Source organism: Ranitomeya variabilis, chromosome 7 (genome assembly GCF_051348905.1).
Source record: "Ranitomeya variabilis isolate aRanVar5 chromosome 7, aRanVar5.hap1, whole genome shotgun sequence".
NCBI lineage: Eukaryota > Metazoa > Chordata > Amphibia > Anura > Dendrobatidae > Ranitomeya > Ranitomeya variabilis.
In genome coordinates this window covers 152,799,806-152,819,525 of record NC_135238.1, presented here as the reverse complement: position 1 = coordinate 152,819,525, position 19,720 = coordinate 152,799,806, and positions in this window count along the sequence as shown.

The window sequence follows — 19,720 nt, the reverse complement described above, 5'->3', positions numbered from 1 at the left end:
AAGAGTCTTCAGAAGTTCTTGGGTTTTGCTAACTTCTACCGTCGTTTTATTGCTAATTTTTCTAGCATTGTTAAACCTTTGACGGATATGACCAAGAAAGGTTCTGATGTTGCTAACTGGGCTCCTGCAGCCGTGGAGGCTTTCCAGGAGTTGAAGCGCCGGTTTACTTCGGCGCCTGTTTTGTGCCAGCCTGATGTCTCACTTCCCTTTCAGGTTGAAGTGGATGCTTCTGAGATTGGGGCAGGGGCCGTTTTGTCGCAGAGAGGCCCTGGTTGCTCTGTGATGAGACCTTGTGCCTTTTTCTCTAGGAAGTTTTCGCCTGCTGAGCGGAATTATGATGTTGGCAATCGGGAGTTGTTGGCCATGAAGTGGGCATTTGAGGAGTGGCGTCATTGGCTCGAGGGTGCTAAGCATCGTGTGGTGGTCTTGACTGATCACAAGAATCTGATGTATCTCGAGTCTGCTAAACGCCTGAATCCTAGACAGGCCTGCTGGTCATTATTTTTCTCCCGTTTTGACTTTGTGGTCTCGTATTTACCAGGTTCAAAGAATGTGAAGGCTGATGCTCTTTCAAGGAGCTTTGTGCCTGACTCTCCGGGAGTCGCAGAACCAGTTGGTATTCTTAAAGAGGGAGTTATCTTGACAGCCATTTCTCCGGATTTGCGACGTGTGTTGCAGAGATTTCAGGCTGGTAGACCTGACTCTTGTCCACCTGACAGACTGTTTGTTCCTGATAAGTGGACCAGCAGAGTCATTTCCGAGGTTCATTCCTCGGTGTTGGCAGGGCATCCGGGAATTTTTGGCACCAGAGATCTGGTGGCTAGGTCCTTTTGGTGGCCTTCCTTGTCACGGGATGTGCGGTCGTTTGTGCAGTCCTGTGGGACTTGTGCTCGAGCTAAGCCTTGCTGTTTTCGTGCCAGCGGGTTGCTCTTGCCCTTGCCTGTCCCGAAGAGGCCTTGGACGCACATTTCCATGGATTTCATTTCGGATCTCCCGGTGTCTCGGGGCATGTCTGTCATCTGGGTGGTATGTGATCGCTTTTCTAAGATGGTCCATTTGGTACCTTTGCCTAAGCTGCCTTCCTCTTCCGATCTGGTTCCTGTGTTCTTTCAGAATGTGGTTCGTTTACACGGCATTCCTGAGAATATTGTGTCTGACAGAGGATCCCAGTTTGTTTCCAGGTTCTGGCGATCTTTTTGTGCTAGGATGGGCATTGATCTGTCGTTTTCGTCTGCCTTTCATCCTCAGACTAATGGACAAACGGAGGGAACTAATCAGACACTGGAGGCTTATTTGAGGTGTTTTGTTTCTGCGGATCAGGATGATTGGGTGACCTTCTTGCCGTTGGCTGAATTTGCCCTTAATAATCGGGCTAGTTCCGCTACATTGGTTTCGCCATTTTTCTGCAACTCTGGTTTCCATCCTCGTTTTTCCTCGGGACATGTGGAGCCTTCTGACTGTCCTGGGGTAGATTCTGTGGTGGATAGGTTGCGGCAGATCTGGAATCATGTGGTGGACAACTTAAAGTTGTCACAGGAGAAGGCTCAGCGTTTTGCCAACCGCCGCCGCGGTGTGGGTCCCCGACTTCGTGTTGGGGATTTGGTATGGCTGTCTTCTCGATTTGTTCCTATGAAGGTCTCCTCTCCTAAATTTAAGCCTCGCTTCATCGGTCCTTACAGGATATTGGAAATCCTTAATCCTGTGTCCTTTTGCTTGGATCTTCCGGTGTCGTTTGCCATTCACAACGTGTTCCATAGGTCTTTGTTGCGGCGGTACGTTGTACCTGTGGTTCCTTCTGTTGAGCCTCCTGCTCCGGTGTTGGTTGAGGGCGAGTTGGAGTACGTGGTGGAGAAGATCTTGGATTCTCGTCTCTCCAGGCGGAGGCTTCAGTATCTGGTCAAGTGGAAGGGCTATGGTCAGGAGGATAATTCCTGGGTGGTTGCCTCTGATGTGCATGCGGCCGATTTAGTTCGTGCCTTTCACGCTGCTCATCCTGATCGCCCTGGTGGTCTTGGTGAGGGTTCGGTGACCCCTCCTTAAGGGGGGGGTACTGTTGTGAATTAGACTTTTTGGCTCCCTCTTGTGGTCACTAGTGATATGACTCTGGGATTTTCTTTCTTCAGTTTGGCACTCACCTGGGCCATTAGTCCAGGGGTGTCGCTATATACTGGATCCTTAGTCCAGTGCCTGGCATCGTTGTAATCAGATCCTTCTGTTGCTCCTGTCTGCTGGTCCTGGCTCTTGCAAAATTAAGCTAAGTCTTGCTTCTTTGTTTTTTGAGTTACTTGCTTTGCTACTATTTTTGTCCAGCTTGTACTAAATGTGATTTCTGACCTTGCCGGAAGCTCTAGGGGGCTGGTGTTCTCCCCCCGGCCGCTAGACGGTTCGGGGGTTCTTGAATATCCAGCGTGGATATTTTAAAAGGGTTTTTGCTGACCATATAAGTCATCTTACTATATTCTGCTATTAGCTAGTGGGCCTCTCTTTGCTAAATACCTAGCTCATTCTTATGTTTGTCTTTTCCTCTTGCCTCACCGTTATTATTTGTTGGGGGCTTGTATCCAACTTTTGGGGTCTTTTCTCTGGAGGCAAGAAAGGTCTTTCTTGTCCCTTCTAGGGTTAGTTAGTTCTCCGGCTGGCGCGAGACGTCTAGAACCAACGTAGGCACGTTCCCCGGCTACTTCTATTTGTGGTGCTAGGATTAGATATATGGTCAGCCCAGTTACCACTGCCCTATGAGCTGGTTTTTTGTGTTTGCAGACTTGGTATTTATTCCTGAGACCCTCTGCCATTGGGGTCATAACATGAACACCTGGATGATTCTGTGAGTGATTGGGAGAAGGAGCTGTGGTCAAATGAGACCAAAATTGAGGTCTTTGGCATTGACTCAACTCGCCATATTTGGAGGAAGAGAAATGCTTCCTATGACCCAAAGAACACTGTTCCCACTGTCAAGCATGGAGGTGGAAACATTATGTTTTGGGGGTGTTTCTCTGCTAAGGGCACAGGACTACTTCACCGCATCAATGGGACAATGGATGGAACTATATATATATATATATATTATATATATCTACTATATAATTGTCTAAGGGTACTTCCGTCTTTCTGTCGCGGTTATTCGTTCGCTGATTGGTCTCGGCAGCTGCTGCCGCGACCAATCAGCGACGTGCACAGTCCGGAAAAAAATGGCCGCTCCTTACTCCCTGCACTCACTGCCCAGCGCCCGCATACACCCCTCCGGTCAGTGCTCACACAGGGTTAATGCCAGCGGTTACGAACCGCGTTATACCACGGGTAACGCACTCCGTTACCGCCGCTATTAACCCTGTGTGTCCCCAACTTTGTACTATTGACGCTGCCTATGCGGCATCAATAGTACAAAATGTAATGTTAAAAATAATAAATAAAAAAAAAAAACTGCTATACTCACCCTCTGTAGTCCGCTGAGCCGCTCGCGCCGCCCGCCATCTTCCGTTACAGGTTGCGGTGGCAAAGATCGTATGGCAGAAGGACCTGCCATGATGTCACGGTCATGTGACCGCGCCGTCATGACAAGTCTTGCGCGCCTGCGCGGAAAGGACCTGCCGTGACGTCACGGTCATGTGACCGCTACACGGTCATGTGACCGCGACGTCATCACAGGTCCTGCGCTCAGACCAACCCTGGGACCGGAAGCTGCCGTGGACTACAAGGGGCCCTCGGAAAGGTGAGTATATGTTTATTTTTTAACCTGTGACAAATGTGGCTGGGCAATATACTACGTGACTGTGTGCTGTATACTACTTCACTGTGCAATACACTACGTGGCTCTGTGCTGTATACTACGTCACTGGGCAATATACTACGGCACTGAGCAATATACTACGTCGCTGGGCAATATACTACGTCGCTGGGCAATATACTACGTCGCTGGGCAATATACTACGTCGCTGGGCAATATACTACGTGACTGGGCAATATACTACGTGGACATGCATATTCTACAATACCCGATGCGTTAGAATCGGGCCACCATCTAGTATATATATATATATATATATATATATATATATATAAATATATATAAATGTCTAAAGGGTACTTCCGTCTTTCTGTCTGCAACTTCCGTCACGGAAATCCCGCGTCGCTGATTGGTCTCGCCAGCTGCCTGTCATGGCTGCCGCGACCAATCAGCGACGGGCACAGTCCGATTAGTCCCGCCCTACTCCCCTGCAGTCAGTGCAGGGCGCCCACATACTCCCCTCTGGTCACCGCTCACAGAGGGTTTATGCCGCAGGTAACGCACTCAGTTACTGCTGCTATTAACCCTGTGTGTCCCCACCTTTTTACTATTGATGCTGCCTATGCAGCATCAATAGTAAAAAGATGTAATGTTAAAAATAATAAAAAACCAAAAAACCTGCTATTCTCACCTTCCGTCGTCCGACGATGCGCTCGCGTCTGCCGCCATCTTCGGTTCCCAGGGCTGCATTGCGAAATTACCCAGAAGACTTAGCGGTCTCGCGAGACCGCTAAGTCTTCTGGGTAATTTTGCAATGCATCCTGGGAACGGAAGATGGCGGCAGCCGCGTGCGCATCGCCAGAGCTTCGCTGGATCCCGGCGGGTGAGTATATAACTATTTTTTATTTTAATTATTTTTTTTTTAACAGGGATATGGTGCCCACACTGCTATATACTACATGGGCTGTGTTATATATTATGCGACCAGTGTTATATACTGCGTGGGCTGTGCTATATATTACGTGGCCAGTGTTATATACTGCGTGGGCTGCGTTATATACAACATGGGCAGTGTTATATACTGCGTGGGCTGTGTTATGTACTGCGTGGGCTGTGCTCTATACTGCGTGCCCTGTGTTATATACTGCGGCGTGGCCTGTTTTATATACTACGTCGCCTGTGTTATATACTGTGTGGCTGCTATATACTGCATGGGCTGTGTTATATAGTACATGGGCTGTGTTATATACCGCGTGGCCTGTATTAACGCATCGGGTATTCTACAATATGTATGTATGTATATAGCAGCCACATAGTATATAGCACAGGCCACGTAGTATTTGTCTGCTAAATACTACATGGCTCCTATATACTACGTGGCCTGTGCTATATACTATGTGGCTGCTATATACATACATACATATTCTAGAATACCTGATGCGTTAGAATCGGGCCATCATCTAGTGTACCATAAAATCCTGAGTGTCAACCTCCTTCCCTCCACCAGGACATTAAAAAGGGGTTGTGGCTGGGTCTTCCAGCAAGACAATGACCCAAAATATACAGCTAAGGCAACAAAGGAGTGGCTCAAAAAGAAGCACATTAATGTCATGGAGTGGCCTAGCCAGTCTCCAGACCTTCATCCCATAGAAAACTTATGGAGGGAGTTGAAGCTCCGAGTTGTCAAGCGACAGCCTCAAAATCTTAATGATTTAGAGATGATCTGCAAATTCCTCCTGACATGTGCGCAAACCTCATCAACTACAGAATCATCTGACTGCTGTGCTTGCCAACAAGGGATTTGCCACCAAGTATTAAGTCTTATTTGCCATCAAATACTTATTTGTCGCTGCAAAATGCAAATAAATTTATATAATTAATACAATGTGATTTTCTGGATTTTATTTTTGATATTCTACCTATGAATGTTAAAATTAATCTACCCTTAAAATTATAGACTGTTCATGTCTATCAGTGGGCAAACTTACAAAATCAGCAAGGGATGAAATACTTATTTCCTTCACTGTAAGTGCACTAGACTTGTGGGGTCTAAGATCTATTTCATAATATATGTAGTTTAATTGTGAAATCTGGTGACAGATCTACTTTAAAGAGGACCTTTCACCAAATTTTCCATATTGAACTGTACCCACAATGTAATAATAGCTGCAGAGCAGAATGAAATGTTTTTTTTTTTCCACCTCTCTGTTGTGTAGATATTAGCAATTAAAGTATCTGACACCTATTGAGTTAACTTTTGTGAAGTTGGTGATAGCTTTCACTCGGGGCGTATACTTTTTCTCCCTGTGTGATGCTGACCATTCATAAGCAGGCAGCAACACACTGGAGAAAGAACACACCCCACCATAGGTTGGAGTAGATTTCTTAAGGTACCATTACACTAAGCGACGCTCCAGCGATATAGACAACGATCCGACCTAAACTAGATCGCTGGAGCGTCGCTGTAGAGACGTCAAACACAGCAGCTCCACAACGATGCAGGAGCGATCCTGTGACGTAATGGTGACTCACTTATCGTTCTCACAGGTTGTTAGCTCCATGTTTAACATTGCTGACATCGTTGCTTTTGCTGTCAAACATGACGATACACGCCGATCTGACGACCAAATAAAGTTCTGGACTTCTAGCTCCGACCAGCGATATCACAGCGGGATCCAGATCGCTGCTGCGTGTCAAACACAACGAGATCGCTATCCAGGATGCTGCAACGTCACAGATCGTTGTCGTTCTCGTTGGAAAGTTGTTTAGTGTGAAGGTACCTTTAGTGTGTGAAATGTAAGGATACAATTTTGATCTCCTGGTCGTACCTTTTGGAGGATTAGCCATATTTGCTCTACTCTCAGCACAAACACTTTTCAAATAAGGTGCAGCACAAGTGAGTCACTTTACAAATCCTTCCATCAGCGGTGTTCTCTCATAGCACTGTTACTTTTGCTGTAATGCTAGGGATGAGCGAACGTCTTGAGATAAGATGTTATCCGAGCATGCTTGTGTGCTAACAGTGTCTGACGTGCTCGAAAAATATGTTTGAGTCCCCATGGCTGCATGTCTTGCGGCTGTCAGGCAGTCCCTGCATGTGTTGTGATTGTCGAACAAACTGTTGAACAGCCACGAGACATACAGCCACGGAGAATCAAACATTTTTTCAGCAACCCCATATCCAAGCATGTTCATCACTATGTAGTACCCCTCCCTCCACGCTGTCTGTCCCAGAGATGGGAGTAATTACACTTATGTCTGCGGTGCTCATGACAACTTGTAATGACTCTGCAGGGATAGCAGAGCTGGCTAGCTCCTGTGTGAGAAGTAATGATGCCTGCTCCGCTCCTATGATGATCTGACAGGTGTAAGTCATCTGTACCCTACTCCCTGCGCTTTCTAAGCATGCAGCAGATCAGAGCAGTCTGTCGCTACATGTCACACACGGACACCTGCTCAAACCAGAAGCTCACCTTTCAAATACATTATAGGTCTAAAATACAGGGTGCACAACTCAGAGAAGTATCGGATCAGCACTTGAAACGCAGATGACAGCAACCGCTAAGCATTTTGAAGTGCTAACTACGCACACGTTACTGATTAGTACCAAAGAGTGGTAGAATAAAGAAATAAAAATGCAAGAGCATTCTGTCAAGTATTATTTTTGCAAAATTGTATAAAAGCATCTGATAGTAAAGTGCTTTGTGGCATTCTCAGAATGTGCCAGGTGTACTTTCAGAACAAAATATGGGTATATACAGTCATGATTGAAAAGGTTAGCACCCTTGAAATTGTTTCAGAAAATTAAGTATTGCAGTTACACACAAAAAAAAAAAAAAAATAGTACTTGAACAAAATAACACACATAATAAAAAGGCAAATTGGACATAATTTTACACAAAACCTCAAAAATGAGCCGAACTAAATTGTGCATACCTTCAATTTAATATTTGGTTGCACACCCATCGGAATAAATAACTGCAATCAATCACTTCCTACGACCATCAAAAAGCTTCTAACAACTTTCGACTGGAATTTTGGACCACTCTTCTTTTGCAAACTGCTCCAGGTCTCTCATATTTGAAAGGTGCCTTCTCCCAACAGCAATTTTAACTCCCTAACCCCCAAAGGTGGTTTGCACATTAATGACCAGGCCAATTTTTACAATTCTGACCACTGTCCCTTTATGAGGTTATAACTCTGGAATGCTTTAACGGATCCTGATGATTCTGACACTGTTTTCTCATGACTAGTGTTGAGCGATACCGTCCGATACTTGAAAGTATCGGTATCGGAAAGTATCGGCCGATACCGGCAAAGTATCGGATCCAATCCGATACCGATACCCGATACCAATACAAGTCAATGGGACTCAAGTATCGGACGGTATTCCTGATGGTTCCCAGGGTCTGAAGGAGAGGAAACTCTCCTTCAGACCCTGGGATCCATATAAATGTGTAAAATAAAGAATTAAAATAAAAAATATTGCTATACTCACCTGTCCGACGCAGCCTGGACCTCAGCGAGGGAACCGGCAGCGTTGTTTGTTTAAAATTCGCGCTTTTACTTGGTTACGTGAAGTCCCGGCTTGTGATTGGTCAGGGCGGCCATGTTGCCGGGACGCGGACCAATCACAGCAAGCCGTGACGAAATTACGTCACGGCTTGCTGTGATTGGTCCGCGTCCCGGCAACATGGCCGCCATTAACCAATCACAAGCCGTGACGTCACGGGAGGCTGGACACGCGCGCTTTTTAAAATACGCGCATGTCCAGCCTCCCGTGACGTCACGGCTTGTGATTGGTTAATGGCGGCCATGTTGCCGGGACGCGGACCAATCACAGCAAGCCGTGACGTAATTTCGTCACGGCTTGCTGTGATTGGTCCGCGTCCCGGCAACATGGCGCCGTGACCAATCATAAGCCGGGACTTCACGTAACCAAGTAAAAGCGCGAAATTTAAACAAACAACGCTGCCGGTTCCCTCGCTGAGGTGCAGGCTGCGTCGGAGAGGTGAGTATAGCAATATTTTTTATTTTAATTCTCTCTTTTACACATTATTACATTAATGTTGTTGCGATACCCGATACCACAAAAGTATCGGATCTCGGTATCGGAAATTCCGATACAGCAAATATCGGCCGATACCCGATACTTGCAGTATCGGAATGCTCAACACTACTCATGACACATTGTACTTCATGATAGTGGTAAAATTTGATATTACCTGCATTTATTTGTAAAAAAAAATGGAAATTTGGCGAGAAGTTTGAAAATTTTGCAATTTTCCAACTTTGAGTTTTTATGCCCTTAAATCACAGAGATATGTCACACAAAATACTTAATAAGTAACATTTCCCACATGTCCACTTTACATCAGCACAATTTTGGAACCCAAATTTTTTTTGTTAGGGAGTTATAAGGGTTAAAAGTTGACCAGCAATTTCTCATTTTTACACCACCATTTTTTTCTTTTTCTTTTTTTTTTTTCTTTAGGGACCACATCACATTTGAAGTCATTTTGAGGGGTCTGTATGATAGAAAATAACCAAGTGTGACAACATTCTAAAAACTGCACTCCTGAAGGTGCTCAAAAGCATATTCAAGAAGTTTATTAACCCTTCAGGTGTTTCACAGGAATTTTTGGAATGTTTAAAAAAAAAAAAAAATGAACGTTTAACTTTTTTTTTTTCACAAAAAATTTACTTCAGCTCCAATTTGCTTTATTTTACCAAGGGTAGCAAGAGAAATTGGACACCAAAAGTTGTTGTACAATTTGTCCTGAGTACGCCGATACCCCATATGTGGGGGTAAACCACTGTGTGGGCGCACCGCAGAGCTCGGAAGGAAAGGAGCGCCGTTTGACTTTTCAATGCAAAATTGACTGGAATGGAGATAGGGCGCCATGTTGCGTTTGGAGAGCCCCTGATCTGCCTAAACATTGAAACCACACAAGTCAAACCATTTTGGAAAGTAGACCCCTAAGGAACTTATCTAGAGGTGTGGTGAGCACTTTGACCCAACAAGTGCTTCACAGAAGTTTATAATGTAGAGCTGTAAAAATAAAAAAATCATATTTTTTCACAAAAATGATCATTTCGCCCCCAATTTTTTATTTTCCTAAGGGTAACAGAAGAAATTGGACCCCAAAAGTTGTGCAATTTGTCCTGAGTACGCCGATACCCCATATGTGGGGGTAAACCACCGTTAGGGCGCATAGCAGAGCTCGGAAGGGAAGGAGCGCCATTTTACTTTTCTATGCAAAATTGACTGGAATGGAGATAGGACGCCATGTCGCGTTTGGAGAGCCCCTGATGTGCCTAAACATTGAAACCCCTCACAAGTGACACCACTTTGGAAAGAAGACCCCCTAAGGAACTTATCTAGATGTGTTGTGTGAACTTTGAATCTCCAAGTGCTTCACTACAGTTTATAACGCAGAGCCATGAAAATAAAAAAACATTTTTTTTCCACAAAAATTATTTTTTAGCCCCCAGTTTTTCATTTTCACAAAGTAACAGGAGAAATTGGACCCCAAAAGTTGTTGTCCAATTTGTTCTGAGTAGGCTGATACCCCCATATGTGGGGGGAACCACCGGTTGAGCGCATGGCAGAGCTCGGAAGGGAAGGAGCGCCGTTTGGAATGCAGACTTAGATGGAATGGTCTGCAGGCATCACGTTGCGTTTGGAGAGCCCCTGATGTAACTAAACAGTAGAAACCCCCCACAAGCGACCCCATATTGGAAACTAGACCCCCCAAGGAACTTATCTAGATGTGTTGTGAGAACTTTGAACCCCCAAGTGTTTCACTACAGTTTATAATGCAGAGCTGTGAAAATAAAAATCTTTTTTTTTTTCCCACAAAAATTATTTTTTAACCCCCGGTTTTGTATTTTCCCAAGGGTAACAGGATTTTTATGATTGGCAGCTGTCACACACTAAAAGACGCTTTTTATTGCAAAAAATAGTTTTTGCGTCTCCACATTTTGAGAGCTATAATTTTTCCATATTTTGGTCCACAGAGTCATGTGAGGTCTTGTTTTTTTGCGGTGTGAGTTGACGTTTTTATTGGTACCATTTTCGGGCATGTGACATTTTTTGATCACTTTTTATTCCGATTTTTGTGAGGTAGAATGACCAAAAAACAGCTATTCATGAATTTCTTTGGGGGGGTTTATACTGTTCCGCGTTTGGTAAAATGGATAAAGCAGTTTTATTCTTCGGGTCAGTACGATTACAGCGATACCTCATTTATATCTTTTTTTATGTTTTGGCGCTTTTATACGATAAAAACTATTTTATATAAAAAAAATTATTTTTGCATGGCTTTATTCTGAGGACTATAACTTTTTAATTTTTTCGCTGATGATGCTGTATGGTGGCTTGTTTTTTGTGGGACAAGATGACGTTTTCAGCGGTACCATGGTTATTTATATCTGTCTTTTGGATCGTGTGTTATTCCACTTTTTGTTTGGCGGTATGATGAAGTGCTGTTTTTTTGCCTTTTTTTACGGTGTTCACTGAAGGGGTTAACTAGTAGGACAGTTTTATAGGTCGGGTCGTTATGGACGCGGCGATACTAAATGTGTACTTTTATTGTTTTGTTTTTTTATTTAGATAAAGAAATGTATTTATTCGAACAATTTTTCTTTATTTAGGTTTTTTTTTTTTTAATTATTTTTATTTATTTTTTTTTACACACGTAATTTTTTTTTTTTTACTTTATAACATTGCACCAGGGGGAGACACAGGGCCAGCTCCAGGTTTTTGAGGGCCCCGGGCGAAAGAGTCTCAGTGGGCCCCCCCCCTTTAACACATACCACGATTCATGATGCCCAGATACAGCAGAGAAATATAGGTAGAGTACAATGCCAGATTTCACTTCTTACATGAGTGATAGCTATTGTAAATTCTGCAGTGTATATATACAGGACAGGAGGAGTGGTACTGTGCGGTGTATATATACACAGGGGAGAGGTACTGTGCGGAGTATATATAGAGGGGAGTGGTACTGTGCAGTGTATATATACAGGGGAGAGGTACTGTGCGGAGTATATATAGAAGGGAGTGGTACTGTGCAGTGTATATATACAGGGGAGTGGTACTGTGCAGTGTATATATACAGGGGAGAGGTACTGTGCGGTGTATATATACAGGGGAGCGGTACTGTGCAGTGTATATATACAGGGGAGAGGTACTGTGCGGTGTATATATACAGGGGGAGAGGTACTGTGCGGTGTATATACTTCAACAGCCGCCCAGCCCAGGCCCCCAGCACCTGTCCTGTATATATATTATATACACTGTATCTATACAGGCTGTGCTGGGGTAATAACAGAACTAGGCAACATATTAACTGGGAAAATTAAAGCACTGAATCGTGCCAAAAGAACCCAAAGTCCCTGGGACAAACTAACTCCATAAGAACCATAAAAGGAAAGGAGTACACCGGAGCAAAGAAATAGTATAAATATAATTTATTAATTTTGCAAAAAAGTAGTGCATAAATACGTGCTGATAATACAGAAAGGATGGTAAGAAACAGAGTGAGTCCCCACCGCCTAAATACCTCACATGAAAAATGTACTAGGGAAGCAGCCACATGTATATGTAAAGTTACCCCTGGGGGACACAATATACCCTCCACAATGCAAACCGGTAACCAAACAGGCGCTTACCCAGAGAGTGCAGAGGCGATGTGTACCGGGCAGGATTCAGTCCATCAAGACCCTCGAAGCGCGTTTCGCTGACGCGGGTGCTTTAGCTTTCTCAGGGGGAAGTGCCCCAGACCCAGAAAGGACCTCTCAAATAGCGCAGAGTCCATAACATGTGACTAATCACATGTGAAGCTCCTACCAATGGTAGCCGTAATAACGGCGCATGCGTGCCCGTGGCGCCCCACCCCGCGTCAGAGATGGCGTCAGGCATCGCTCAGACGTAGCGGGGGAACAAGCCCCCACTGCGCCTGCGCGAGGCAAAAAGACGCCACTCGGACCGGGAGTCAAGGGAGACAGAAGCTACGCATGCGCACCCGGGCTAGTCATACTTGGTAAGTGAATAGGACCTATGTATACCCAAATACAAACTATAATGTGCAAGAGACCCATCCACGGCAAAACCATAACATACATGGATCTACATTGTACTAATGAATAAATCCGCATATCTCAAAGACTGCACACATTAGCTAAATAATTACCGCAAGCGGGGTGCAAAGATGTAACATTTAGCTGCAAAGGCAGCATCAACCGGTTGCCGTATCTCACACATATATAGGAAGCCCGTTCACATTAAACCATACCATATATATAAAAAAATACATTTTTCAAGCAAATAAATACATATATTACAGAAAATGAATACATTGACCAAGTAAATGCCGGAAAATAGAACACAATTAATCTGACAAGGAGCAGCCTGTTGATGGTTCCAAGCTGCAAAAAAGTCCGTCCATATGAGGAGTCCTGAGGGTCGGGGCACGACAGATGCACAGTGTAAAAACTAAAAATAATAAAGAAAGAAAATAATGAATAAAAACACAATAAAAAGGAGAACAAAAATCCGATAAGGAGACCCACCCTTTTAGGGGGCCCGGATAATGGACCAGGTACAGGAGCGACATAAGTTATAAAAGAGAAATCCGAAGAGAATCACATGAGTTAAAGATTAAATTAATTCATAATTTATCCTAGAAAGGAAGAGAAGCTGAGGGACTCGTTGAGTCCACTCGGGGCCAGTGTGTTGAGGCGCACAATCCATGCAGCCTCTCGTTGTGCAAACACCTTTTTGTAATTTCCTCCTCTGACCCCAAGGTGGACACATTCGATGCCCCTGACCTGAAGAGTCCCCGCGTCACAATTATGAAATTGCTTAAAATGACGGGGGAGTGTCTTCAGGTCAGAGTCATCAATAACCGTACGTGCAGCGTGGATGTCTCTGACATGTTCCCGGACTCGTATCCGAAATTCTCTGGATGTGAGTCCCACGTAGATCAGAGAACATCCACATGTGGCATAATATATGACATTAGACGTACCACATGTAATATGTTGTCTAATGTCATATATCTTGGACCCGTCAGAAGATCCGAAAGTCGAAGTCCGTATTATATTAGTGCAGGCCACACAGTGGCCACACTTAAAGGAGCCTAATAATGGACCCCTGGTACTGAATGGATTAACCACAGGAGGGACATAATGACTTCTCACCAGCAGATTACCTAGATTAGGAGATCAACTGGCAGTCATTGATGGAAAATCGCCCAAAACTGAGGTGAGTGCGGGTTCTGTTAATAGGACCGGCCAATGTTTGTTCAATATCTCCCGCATATTGAACCACTCATGATTGTATGTGGTTATGAACCGGACCTTATCACCATCAGTTTGCGAGTTATGTTTGTTGTTTTTTGAATATAATAGGTCCCTCCGTGGCGTCCTCCTGGCCCTTTCAAACCCCTGCCTAATGGTCCTACGGCTGTATCCACGGGACTCAAAGCGTCCCCTAAGGTCCTCCGCCTGTGCGAGGAATCTGTTGTCGGTGGAGCAGATCCGCCTCATCCTTAGGAACTGACCAACCGGGACAGCCCTAATCGTACCATGATTGTGCGCTGAGCCGGCATGCAACAGAGCATTAACTGATGTCGACTTCCTGTAGACGTCCGTCTGAATCTGACGGGCGTCATCGATCTCAAAAGTAACATCCAGGAAGTCGATACGTTGATGATGAAATTGGTATGTTAATTTTATGTTCAGCTCGTTATCGTTGAGCCGGCTCATAAATTCCCCCAGCTGCTGCGCCGTCCCCCCCCACAAAAAGAGAACATCATCTATATAGCGCATCCAGCACAGCACATGGTCCACGGACCGCGCGCCCCCATCGCCAAAAATCGATCTCTCCCATGCTCCCAGGAAGAGATTGGCGTACGAGGGCGCGCAGGCCGCGCCCATGGCTGTGCCGCGCCTCTGAAGATAGTAATGGTCTTTGAAGACGAAAAAATTGTGGGTGAGGACGAAGCGCAGCAGACCGAGGACTAGTTCGCACATAGGGCCGCCCAGGTCGGAAGCCCCAAGGAAGAGGCGGACAGCCGCCAAACCGTGCTCATGGTCTATACATGTATACAGTGTTTGGACGTCGGCAGTCACCAAAAGGACACCTGGGTCGACAAGGACACCGTCAACACGTGATAGGACGTCCGTTGTGTCCCTGATATATGTCGGCAAGACCTCCACAAGTGGCTTGAGAAAAAAATCTATAAATTTGCACACTGGGTCACATAGGCCGTCAATACCTGACACAATCGGACGCCCCGGTGGGTTGACGGCGTCCTTGTGGATTTTTGGTAAAAGATAAAAAGTCGGTGTCCTTGGTGATCTAACCGTAAGTCCTTCTAACACTTTTTTATCAATGATCCCATCATCTAGTGCTTTCCCAAGAATGGTCTGCAGCCTGGAGGAGAAGGAGGCCATTGGGTTGTACGATAGCTTAGTATAAGTTGAGGAGTCCCTTAATTGTCGGAAGACCTCTCTCTCGTATTTATCACATGGCCAGACGACGATGTTCCCCCCCTTGTCTGCAGGCTTAAATACCACATCTTTATAAGATTTTAGTTCATTAATAGCCACTCTTTGTCTATATGTCAGGTTATCAAACCTGCGTCTTGCAGAGAGATGTTTTAAATCCTCGGTGACTAGACGTGTAAATATTTCTACTGCTGGACATAAAGCCAAGGGGGGGAACCTCGTCGATCTGGGCATAATAGCAGGTGGGAACCTACCTTGGGGTGCGGTGGTCTGCTCCTCCAAGAGTTCCTCCAACGCCTGTAAGGCCTCCATCTCCATCCGAGTCGCAGACCCATGGGGTGAATAGTTCTTAGGATCCCTTTCCACTTGCGAGGAAAACGGACGCGTGCAATCCAATAAAAAATCGGATTGCACTCGGACCAATGTTAGTTAATAGGTGTCTTTTGATTTGCGATTTTTTTCTCAGCCGAAATCGGACTGAGAAAAATCTGGATCGGCTGAGAAAAAAATCGCAGCATGCTGCGTATTGCTGCGATTCTCGGACGAGACTCGCCAATGCAAGTCAATGGGTGCGAGAAAAAAATCGCACAGCACTCGCACCATGCGAGTTCTGTCCGATTTTTACGCACCGGTGTCCTTTGAAAAGCCGGTAATTCAGCGCGGTGTACAGTAAAATCACACTGACAGGTTAGAATAGACTAGATATATACACATAGAATGTGTCTATATACATATATATATGTCAGTGAGACACCTATATATGTATATTTATATTTAATGCAGCACTAGATAGCATTAAAGCCGCTAATTCAATTGCCGGCTTCTCATTTCTCCTGCACAAACCCGACAGGATATGAGACATGGTTTACATACAGTAAACCATCTCATATCCCCTTTTTTTTGCATATTCCACATTACTAACGTTAGTAGTGTGTATGTGCAAAATTTCAGCGCTGTAGCTGCTGAAATAAAGGGTTAAATGGCGGAAAAAATTGGCGTGGGCTCCCGCGCAATTTTCTCCGCCAGAGCGGTAAAGCCAGTGACTGAGGGCAGATATTAATAGCCAGGAGAGGGTCCATGGTTATTGGCCCCCCCGTGGCTAAAAACATCTGCCCCCAGCCACCCCAGAAAAGGCACATCTGGAAGATGCGCCTATTCTGGCACTTGGCCACTCTCTTCCCACTCTCTGTAGCGGTGGGATATGGGGTAATGAAGGGTTAATGCCACCTTGCTATTGTAAGGTGACATTAAGCCAGATTAATAATGGAGAGGCGTCAATTATGACACCTATCCATTATTAATCCAATTGTAGGAAAGGGTTAAAAAACACACACACACGATTTAAAAGTAGTTTAATGAAATAAACACAGCGGTTGTTGTAATAATTTATTGTTCTCGCAATCCATCAGGAACACCCTCGCTTGGCAAAATAATAACCGCACAAGATACATACCTTCTGATGTCCGATCATGTCCCACGAGGTAATCCATCTGAAGGGGTTAACTAATATTACAGGCACGAGCTGCGATAAACCACTCACTGGTGCCTGTAATCCCCCGGGTGCTGAAAGGAAAGCTGGATCTGTACTTACATTGAGTCGCGGTGAGGCGCCCTCTGGTGGATGTTCTCAAACTGCAGCCTGGGAACTTTTTCCCACGCTCCAGGTCATATGAGGACATCCACCAGGGGGCGCATCACCGCGACTGAGGGAAATGTAGGTCAATGACCTACATTTCATTCATTCGCAGGGGAATTACAAGCACCAGCACACCGCTGCATTTAGCAGGGCTCCTGCCTGTAATATTAGTTAACCCCTTCAGATGGATTACATCGTGGGACGTGATCTGACATCTGAGGGTATGTATCTTGTGCGTTTATTATGTTGCCAAGCGAGGGTGTTCCTGATGGATTGAGAGAGCAATAAATTATTACAACAACCGCTGTCTTTATTTCATTAAAATACTTTGTAATCATGTGTGTGTGTGTTTTTTAACCCTTTCCTACAATTGGATTAATAATGGATAGGTGTCATAATTAACGCCTCTCCATTATTAATCTGGCTTAATGTCACCTTCCAATAGCAAGGTGGCATTAACCCTTCATTACCCCATATCCCACCGCTACAGGGAGTGGGAAGAGAGTGGCCAAGTGCCAGAATAGGCGCATCTTCCAGATGTGCCTTTTCTGGGGTGGCTGGGGGCAGATGTTTTTAGCCACGGGGGGGCCAATAACCATGGACCCTCTCCTGGCTATTAATATCTGCCCTCAGTCACTGGCTTTACCGCTCTGGCGGAGAAAATTGCGCGGGAGCCCACGCCAATTTTTTCCGCGAGTTAACCCTTAAATTTAATAGCTACAGCGCTGAAATTTTGCACATACACACTACTAACATTAGTAGTGTGGAATATGCAAAAAAAAGGGGGATATGAGATGGTTTACTGTATGTAAACCATGTCTCATATCCTGTCGGGTTTGGGAAGGAGAAATTAAAAGCCGGCAATTGAATTAGTGGCTTTCATGCTATCTAGCGCTGCATTAAATATAAATATACATATATAGGTGTCTCACTGACATATATATATGTATATATACCTATTCTATGTGTATATATCTAGTCTATTCTAACCTGTCAGTGTGATTTTACTGTACACTGCGCTGAATTGCCGGCTTTTCAAAGGACACCGGTGCGTACAAATCGGACAGTAATACGGATGTCATACGGATGATGCGAGTATAAAAAACGGATGATGCGATTAAAAATCGCATTGTACTCGCATGACACTCGCATGAAAATCGCATACGTTCCATCCGTTTTTTCGGTCCAGATTACGGACCGTTTTTTATCTCGCAAGTGGAAAGGGACCCTTAGAATGTAGTTTTTTTTAAAACTAGTTTCCGGGAAAACAAATGAAGGTCCTTCAAAGCTACAAAGAAATCGAAGGGGTTAGTTGGGGAGAAACTCAAACCCCTACTTAATACTTCAATTTGATCTTTTGAGAAGATACGTGTGGACAGATTTAATACCTGGAGATTGCTGCCGCTGCCAGCCCCTTGCTGTTTACCAGAAGAATTCTTGGTTTTAGAGGCCTGGCGTGTCACGATCTTATTGGACTGTGGCTTAAGCCCAGATTGATTTCTGGAAGGCTCAGAACCCGACATATTGTCATCTGATGGGATATTAGAGGCGGTGGATCTCGATCTGGATCGGGAAGTTGAATAGTTCCTAAAGCGGGGGCGTGCACGATCATTAGAGCTACGCCATCTATATAGATTGCCAGTTTGCTTATCATGGACATCACATTTGAATTTTCTTGCTTTTGAGTTTTGTATTTCGTTGACCCATTTCTGTAGATCCACATCCACCTCATCATTGAGTTTTTTAATAGCCTCTCCAGACATATCCCTTTTCAACAATTGTTGTACCCCTTCGATTTCTTTCTCTATTTCGCTAAGTTTTTGCAGATCCAGATCCTTCAATAAAGCAATGAAACCAAGAGCACAGTTTGTGGATAATTCCTCCCACTTATTTTTAAACTCATCGTCCATAATAGGGAATGATGGAAATACTTGAATTCTCAAGCCACGTGGAATAAGGCCACCTTCTAGATATTTTTCAAGGTAGGCATGATTCCACCAGACCCTTGTTCTCTTTCGTAAAAGCTCCTTAAATTGTACAATAGTCTCTTGTAAATCCCTACCCAGCCCGTCCGGGCCTCCATTCAAACCATCCTTCAATATGTCATTGATTTGGGCACGCCAAGTGGAATCCCGCGCCCGAAAATCCATCATGAGCCTGAAAAAAACTGTGATAAACACAGAGACATAGATAATAACAGAACTAGGCAACATATTAACTGGGAAAATTAAAGCACTGAATCGTGCCAAAAGAACCCAAAGTCCTTGGGACAAACTAACGCCATAAGAACCATAAAAGGAAAGGAGTACACCGGAGCAAAGAAATAGTATAAATATAATTTATTAATTTTGCAAAAAAGTAGTGCATAAATACGTGCTGATAATACAGAAAGGATGGTAAGAAACAGAGTGAGTCCCCACCGATATGCCCACCGCCTCAATAAATACCTCACATGAAAAATGTACTAGGGAAGCAGCCACATGTATATGTAAAGTTACCCCTGGGGGACACAATATACCCTCCACAATGCAAACCGGTAACCAAACAGGCGCTTACCCAGAGAGTGCAGAGGCGGTGTGTACCGGGCAGGATTCAGTCCATCAAGACCCCCGACGCGCGTTTCGCTGAAGCGGGTGCTTTAGCTTTCTCTTAGAGAAAGCTAAAGCACCCGCGTCAGCGAAACGCGCGTCGGGGGTCTTGATGGACTGAATCTTGCCCGGTACACACCGCCTCTGCACTCTCTGGGTAAGCGCCTGTTTGGTTACCGGTTTGCATTGTGGAGGGTATATTGTGTCCCCCAGGGGTAACTTTACATATACATGTGGCTGCTTCCCTAGTACATT